General features: G+C 35.0%; 1 pseudogene; it reads right to left on the reverse strand.

Moving 5' to 3' along the window:
- Positions 1-958: 958 nt before the first annotated feature.
- Positions 959-7,966, reverse strand: LOC111989220 (uncharacterized; annotated as a pseudogene).
- Positions 7,967-9,309: the final 1,343 nt, after the last annotated feature.

A 9,309-nucleotide genomic window follows, 5' to 3' on the forward strand; every position in this document is an offset into this window, starting at 1 on the left:
CTAGTTGCTTTCTCATCCATCTCTACCCATTCTACATCCTTCATCGTTTCCAGTTTCTTCCCCTTCCCAAGCAAGGCTTTATGAACTCCTTGTTGAATTAGGAGATCCTTCATCCGCCTTTGCCAAAGAGAAAAATTTCCCTTACCACAAAACTTCTCTACATCATACTTTGTGCTTGACATTTTTACTGTATTCAAAAGATTGTATCCTAAACAACCTGACTCTGATACCACTTGTTGTGCAAATAGCACCCCAAGACTCAAATCAATAACAGTAAATAAACGAAAATTAAATAACAAACACACACAAAATACACAAGAATTTACGTGGTTCGGCAAATTGCCTACCTCCACGAGAACGACGGAGAAATTTCACTATAAAAATAGGGAGATACAATAGTGCACAAGAACACTCTCAAGAAACCCAAATCTCAATTACAACCTAGCACTCTCTCATAGAAACAATAAGAAAAGAAGCTAACTGCCTCTCTAATTCTCTATTTTCTTATGTGACTGCTGCTCACTAGGTTAATTGGAATTACTCTAATCACACGGCTGCCCTTTTTCTCGAGCCTAATATATATATATATATATATGTCAAAGTCGGCTAAAGAGGTTTCCTATTATTGCTTGTATTTGGCTTATAAGACCGAATTGGGCTTGGTAATTCAAGCCACACAGGGCCCAATATCAACAAGTTAAATTTCTTATTCTTTGGTCTCCAGCCACTGGAAAGCCTCAGCAATAGATTAATAACCAACTCTTTCTTTTCAATTGATCTCAGTTTTTTAAATGACTTCCTGAAGTAATCACTAAAGAGAACTTGAAGAAATTAAGAAAAAAAATTAAAATACAAAAGTAAACAAATATTCCACACTAGGTAATATAATAAGGGTTAACCATGAGATGATTTGTACCTTCCACCGAGCACTTTTAAAAAGTACACTATCAAAATTAAGCTAGTCATCATATTCATTCTGCTCCTTCTTGACCTCCAACATGAGTTTGGCCAAGTTCTCATCTTCATCAGCATTATAAAAACACTGACGATCTTTAGCATCGCAGACAATTGACTTCCAGACAGATTGACTATTTAAAAGGGTTGTTTCATTTCCCAAAATCCAAAGACAATGTCTGTGACAGCATAAAAAATGTAGTGAATAACAACATAAACATAGGAAAGTTAGAAAACATCTTGTTAACAATGTGCATTTTAAGCCCTACCTGGCCCTTGTCAAAGCTACATTAATTCTACCATGATTGGAAGCAAAACTAATTGATCCATCACTGTTACATCTTACAGTAGATAGGATTATGATATCTGCTTCTCCACCTTGGAACCCTTCAATTGACTTCACCTTTACTGCAAATCCATCAAGGTTTTCGTACTTCTTCCCAATTTTCTCTTGGACTGCAATAACTTGCGCAGTGTATGGAGATGTAACACCAATGCTAAGCTTCTGCTTTGAGCCATTCCATTCTGTGAAGGAAAATTAATAATATTAGAGGAAAGAAGAACATAATGCCTCAACTTGATGAACTATTTTTCAAGAGAGGAGAGATAATAAGCATGGACTAGTGGTGGTTATGTATAGAGAAGAAGCTGAAAGGATGTAGCTAAATCTGTGTTGATTTTACTGTAATGTTCTAGTAGATAAAATAGCTATTATTAAAATTAATGAAACTTTGATATTATTCAAGAATTGATTTAATAATCTTCAATTATTAGTTTAACTGTTTCCTTATTAACACCATTCTATTCTCAGAATAAAATAAAAACATTGCAGTTGAAAGATGAGAAATATGACAAACTCAAAAGGGCCAGCTTTGTTTGCATTATTTAGTTGACTACCTTAGTTTGACAATAAAAATCAGATTCATGAATTCTAAAAAATAGGACGATAAAACCACATTCAACTTAGAGACATTAACACCTGTCTAACCAATTAAATACCTTTATACAGATTATTCACAACTTTTATTATAACAGCAACTTCAACCATATTTTTCCAGCTATGGTGAACACCATCCAGTTCTTCTATCCCACAAGAAATATTTATGAAAGAATATGAGCCAAATATTTGACCCGGAAGATAGCATTTTGCAAGACCACTTTTAACATTTGGTGCATCCACAATCTTATTGCCATAGAATTTGGAATTGGGGAAGTAACTTATAAGTGGATGCATCCTGTACTGGATATTCAAAAAGTTCTTTGAATGGCCCATAAGACTCAATCGTTCAAATAAACTTCTCCCAAAGCCAGCTCTGGCAGAAACCTATTACAAGAGCAAAATAGCAAAATAAAAATACATTAAATTCATAGATAAGACATACACAATCATACATGAAAAAGAAAAAAAAAAATGATGTTAAAAACTTCCATTAGGAAAACTCATGATTTAACTTAGTAAGAAATATGACCAAGGAGCATTTACTTACATTGCTATTAACCATTGCAGGTAACTGACAGTGATTACCGAAAAGAATAGCATGCCTAAGGCCAGGCAGTTGTAATGGTATGATCAATTCACACTCTTTCAATTATGCGGATTCATCAATGACCAACAATTCCAGTGGTTTCATATTAAGTGAATACAGCATATGAGAACTAGAGGCAGTGCAAAATATTAAGGAAGCTGTCTGAAAACAGAATTTCTTCACTGAACTGGGATCCATAGCACTTGGAAGATCAAGTGCATCAAGAGCCATCAGCAGGACCTTGAGAATGTAAATGCATTCACCCCTTTTCATGTTCAGCAAGGTTGATATACACTTAAAAGAGTTATGACAACTCTCAGTATTCTTGGGATGAGAAAATTGCACCAGCAGCTCTTCACAATTTATGTTATTCTGAGACAACAAAGTTTCAAAAGTATCAAGTAACTTCATAATTGAAACCATTGCTTCAAAATTATGATACAATATGAAGCTGCGGGCTATATGAGTACAGAAAATAGAGATCGATCTTCTTAGCAATATGGCAATTGATCTGAATCTTTCTATTACAAATTCAAGAAAGGTTTTACATTCTCCTTTGCTATAATTCTTCACAATGTTGCGCTCTTTCTTTTCCATCAATTCACCATCCATGAAAATATGGTATTGAGAAACGCACCCTTCAAGAAAATCAATCATTGAACAAGAACAATGCCTTAAACCTGTCAATGGTCCAAGCACCTCTAAAAGCCTTTCAACACGGTAATTCAAATGTATCTCTTCAATGTCTGAAGCAACTTCCAACAGGTCTTTGCTCCCCATAAAGAGAATATTACCCAACGAACATAACAAAGCATCACTTATAGATCCAGCTTCGGATGAAGCTTTCACCAGTTTTAGCAGATGACATGCTGCTTCTGTAATTGCAACATTTGTTGGTGCACATACAAGGGTCCTACAACTCATTCTTTGGAGAATAAAGAGCAAGATACTTAATTTCATTGTCTTCCCTGTCCCCGGGAGACACCATATAAGTTCAACTGATGACTTGTGATAACACTGAAATTTATGAAGAGAAGCAAGAACTGCCTCCCTTTGTGAATCATTTAGCTTAAACAGTAAAGTTGTGTAGATTTCTTCATTCTGGATGAAATCTTTTTTCCCAGACCATAGTGAACAATTTTCCTCGGCCTGTTATTCATAATTAAAATGTCATTTTAAGTTTTTATGTACTTAAGAGTACCTGATGCAATACAAAAGCTAAACATTTAAATTTGACTGCAAATTCAGAGAAAGAAAAGAAAAATGAAGGAAAAATGGAAGAAAATGTTATATTTAGAGTTATTGAATAAGAAATTACGTAAAAGAGTACCTTAAACCAGAAAATTGGGAAAATGTATTTATTTGTTTTTATTTTTTTAGTAAATATGATAGAATTTGAATATATGGCATTGGTTCCACAATGATTATGCTGTATCATCAAAATAAGACAACAATTGAGTTTTGGTGTAAACAGGATGACCAACAATGTATTAGTCCAAGTAATACATAAGAATAGTGTTAGGTAGTAATTAATAAAATTCCTTCCAGAATAATTTTTAATCTCCCCTCTCTGATACTAAAAAAAGTATAATTGTATTTAAATAGATTAGGCTTATATATCCACTGGACAAAATGAGATTTCCAAACATCTTACCACATTATTTGTGTAGAGCACTTCCTTGACGATTGATAGATTTCCAAACATGTGCAGTGCATTCCATATATTTCGGTTTGTTGTAATGTTCCTCAAGAAAACCACAAACTGTGGTTTATGGATGAAAGACTGGGCTTCAATGCAACATGATGCTTTGACTTTAAACTCAGTACATGTCCCTTCAGTGACTAATGCTAAAGTCCATGTTCCTCCCTCTTGTTTTAAGCCAGAAATAGTTTGAGGCTTGCTATCTGTGAAAACTAAAATGTCTCCCGAGAACATTTTGTATGGCTTACTACTGCTAGACTTGTACATCCACTGGTCAACCTTAACATCATATACACATTCTCCACTTTCCTGAAGGGAGTTTACACCAGCATAAGGTGCTGAGGATATAAAGTCCAAACTTGAAGAAAGTTCTGCACGTGTTTCTTCCAAAAGGGAAAAGATAAATGAGCCAAAGTACTGTTGCACCGACTGAAATGATTCTGGTATTTTTTCCACCTATAAGAATGTAATAAAAGTTTTTGATTCAGATTTCATTATAGAGCAATAGTTTTATTAGGCTTCTCAAGTTCTCAGTAGGGAGATAAAGGAAAAAGATATAATAGGCGAGTAACACAAATGGACAAAAAGAGCCACACTATTTTAGGGAAAATGCTAAATCTATTAGCTATTATCAATTTTATTACTAAAATGTTACATACCCAACAATGAATTTAAATGGTGTCACACAGAATTTATTTATAAAAAAAAATGTTGTCACATTGTTAACATATTAAATAAGTCTCTTCATTACTTATTTTATATAGGATTTTGTTAACAAATGCCATAAGATATATATATATATATATATAGGGTTGGGTTCAAGTCACACCTGGTGTAATTCTAAGTAATGTTACACCACTCAATAATTTTTAATAGGATGCGAATATTGACAAATCCACCATTAGATTACATTATCTTCGTATATTCTTCATGCTTGCAAAATTTCGAAGTGGTCAAAGATTAATAGTCATGTCATCAATCAATTGTTAAAATTCAAATTTTTGTCGTTTAAAATAATGCATAAAAGATGAGTTTATAGATCAAATGGTAAATAACATCCAATTGATATGAAAATTATCATGCATGTTAAGAAAATATAGAACATGTAATTCAATGGTTGGATTTTCAAAAAATAAAGTCAAAAAATTATCATGCATGTTTTATTATTTTTATACATTTTTCAAAAAATAAAGTCAAACTATGCACATATTTAAAAAAATCACACACAACTATAATGAATTTGTGTGTGTAAGCCAATGTATTATTAACATGTGTATTTTATTTTTCAACAAGTGTGAATTACAGTTAATAATTGAACATTTATTAATCCTTAACATGGACCATTTTATGTTATATTCTAAACTAAATCAATTTTTAAGACCTATACAGTAAACATAAGCTTTACTATTAGGAAGAAGGATACCATGTTAGAATACAAGTAACCATCCTTTAACATGGGGTGGGTATGTGAGAGGGTGGTTACATGTATTGAATATGTGGTCTACCTATAAATGAGAAGGAATTTGAGAATTCAATTGGAGGTAATGTTTTTACCTAGTGGACCAATTCTCACTATGATGTCAAATTGCTTTAGTTCTAAGATATGAATTAAGTAGATAAGGTGAATTTTTGAATCAATACATATAATGACTCAACAAATTTTGCAATAAATTTTTTATTTTCTAATAATACACCTAGAATATTTTTCATTGTAAATATGCAGTCATATGACATATCAATATTAGTATAAGGATAAAATTGGATCATTTTACACTTTTCAAGGATTTGGTTACTACTACTTTGAAACTTTGGGAATCAAATTGAATCGTCAAGTGAAGTTTAAAAACAAAATGTTGTGTTTGCCCAATAAAAAATACCGCCCATATCTCATGTATAGATCTAATTATCCAGCCACAAATATTTATTTTACAAAATTTATTTACAGTTGCTTTGAAAAATCATTGATTGATTAAAATGAAATAAAATCGAAATTCAACTGAATTTAGATTAGAAATCTAAGAACTATATTAATACATGGCCCTCTTTTTTCCTTTACAAAAAGTTTGTGTTTATTGATAATAGTCTAATTTGCCTTTGACAGCACAAAACATATAAATACTGAGAAAAAAAATGTTTAAAATCCTAATTCGCACTAATCACGTGATTAGGTCACAAAATACCGAAATTTACCAAAAATTGCAAAATTGAGTTAAATGCAGAATCATAAACTACTGACCTTAAGGGTCATCCCAAAATAAGCGGAACCTTATTTTGACTATTGAGCAAAAAGTTATTAAGGAAACAAAAATTATTATAAACGGCAAAATTGCAGTTTTCATAGCCTAAATGAAGGAATTCGCTATTTTCAAGGAGTACCTCATGGCAAAGCCACTACTATTGCTCATAAGGTCATTTCGTTTCAGCTCGCCAAATTTCATGCGATTCCAACTCCGAGGCCCATGATTTCTACTAGTGCTTTTTTGTCTTGCGTGTTGATTTTAGGCGCGCGTGAGAATCTAGGAAAGCCATGGCGGTCTGTTCTACATCAGTCTCCCCTACTTGAACCCCAAGTTCCCACTATCTGGTGTGTTAGGAGGATAGTACTCATCTAAGTCAGCAACACTGAAGGTGGAAGAGATATTTATGTCCGGTGGAAGAGCAAGCACATAAGCATTGTTGTTGATCTTCTTTGTAATCTAGAATCACCCATTTTTCTTGTCCTTCAATGTACTGTAGGTACCAACGAGAAACCTCTCCTTTCTAAGGTAGACCAACACTAAATCCCCAACATTGAAAATCTTCTCACGTCTCATCTTATCAACTGCCTCCTTATACTTGGCATTAGCAGCTTCTAGTTTTTGTCTCACTTCCTCTTGCATTGCCTGAATACAGTCAACCATATTCTCTACAGCTTGACTCACTACTAGAAGCTCAGGTAAGGGTACCAAGTCCAAAGCATGTTTAGGGGGCACACAGTAGACAATAGCAAATGAAGACTTACCAATGCTTCTGCTGACTGAGTTATTGTAAGCAAACTCTGCTTACACTTCCACAAGGTTCACCAAAAGTGACTGATGAACTTAGTATTCCGGTTAGAGGTGATGGACTTTGGCACTACATGCAAGCGTACAACTTCTTTAAAGAACATATTGGCCACTCGAGTAGCAGTTGAAGTCTTCCTGCATGATATGAAATGGGACATCTTCGAGTACCTATCAACCATAAAAAAAAACAAACGTCATACCTCGCTGGGTTCGAGGAAGACCCAGTATAAAATCCACGGACACATCCTCCCATAGTGCTTGTGGAGCTGGTAATGGCATGTATAAACCAGTATTTTGAGATTGTTCCTTGACAGTTTGGCAGATTGAACACTTCTTCACATGATTACCAACACTCCTTTTCAGTTGTGGCCAATAATACCTCTCCTCCACAAGGGCTATTGTCTTGTCTCTACCTATATGTCCACCCAAACCTCCACCATGCAGCTCCCTAATGAACTCTTAGGAATGCATAATTGATTACCTCGAAAGAGGAAACCATCCTGAGTGTACATATTATTAACAGCAATATGAGTTTATTGACACTTATCCCAAATATCACCAAAATCCTCATCACTCTCATATAGCTCCTTGAGACAATCAAACCCTACAACTTTAGTACCTAGTATGGTCAACAAAGATGCTTGCCTGCTGAGTGCATTTGCCACATTATTAGTGACACCAGACTTGTGCTTCAATGTGAAATAGAAGCGCTGTATATAAGCTACCCACCTAGCATGCATCCGGTTAATGCTAGCTTTACTATTGATGTGCTTTAATGCCTGATGATCTATATATAACACAAACTCCCTTTGAATCAAGTAATGCTCCCAATGATTAAGAGTTCGTATCACAACAAAGAACTCCAACTCATAGGCCGACCATTTACTCCGAACTTCACATACTTTCTCACCGAAGGATGCTACTGGCCTGTTGTCTTAGGAAAGAACAGCGACTATCTCGACCACAAATGCATCACACTCCACCTAAAATATCTTCTCAAAGTTGGGCAATGCCAAAACTAGACTTCTCCTTTATTAAGGCAAAACTTAGTTTTGCCTCCTTTCCCCATGAGAACCTCCCCTTCTTTAGACACTCACTAATAGGGGCTACGATGCTACCGAAATCTCGAACAAACCTTCGATAGAAAGTTGCCAGGCTATGGAAGCTTCACACATCACTCACTATGTTTGGGGTTGGCCAATCTCTGACTGCATGTACCTTGTCCTCATCAACATGAATCTCATCCACACTAACCACATACCCTAAGAACAGCAACTTATCAGTCAAGAAGCTGCACTTCTTCAAGTTGATATACAACTCATTGGCCTTCAACACTGTCACTACTTCTCGCACACGATTATAATGAGCTGCTTTTGTCTTATTGTAAATTAGGATATCGTCAAAATAAACTACCACAAACTTCCCAATAAATGGTTTCAATACCTGATTCATAAGCCTTATGAAAATGCTGGGAGCATTAGACAATCTGAAAGGCATCACCATCCACTCATACAACTCATCCTTTGTCTTGAAAACTATCTTCCACTTATCTCCTGGTCGGATCAGAATCTGGTGGTACCCACTCTTGAGATCAAGCTTAGTGTACCACTTGGACCCACTTAGCATATCAAACATGTCATCTAGTCGAGAAATAGGAAATCGATATCTGACTGTGATCTTGTTAATGGCTCAACTATCCACACACATACACCAGCTCCCATCTTTCTTCGATGTTAATAATGCCAGTACTACACAAAAACTCATACTCTCCCTATAGAATCTAGCCCTCTAGAGGATTTATCTTGTAGGGTCACAGATTTGGTAAACTAGCTTTAGGAGCTAAATCAATGGAATGCTGGATGTCACGCATGGGTAGTAAACCTACAGGCATCTCCTCTTGGAACAGCTCTTCAACAACTCTTCAGACTCCTTGATGGCTTAATCAATGGTTGAATTGCTCAGGTATCTCTACAACCTTCTTCGGCTTTCCATCTGTCGCCACTACTGCATAAACCTGCCTTAACTCCTTATACTCCCAATCAAATTCATCCTTAGTAGCTTTAGGCACACTAGCTTCCTTAAT

The sequence above is a fragment of the Quercus suber genome, unplaced genomic scaffold (genome assembly GCF_002906115.3).
Source record: "Quercus suber isolate HL8 unplaced genomic scaffold, Cork oak 2.0 scaffold_158, whole genome shotgun sequence".
Lineage (NCBI taxonomy): Eukaryota > Viridiplantae > Streptophyta > Magnoliopsida > Fagales > Fagaceae > Quercus > Quercus suber.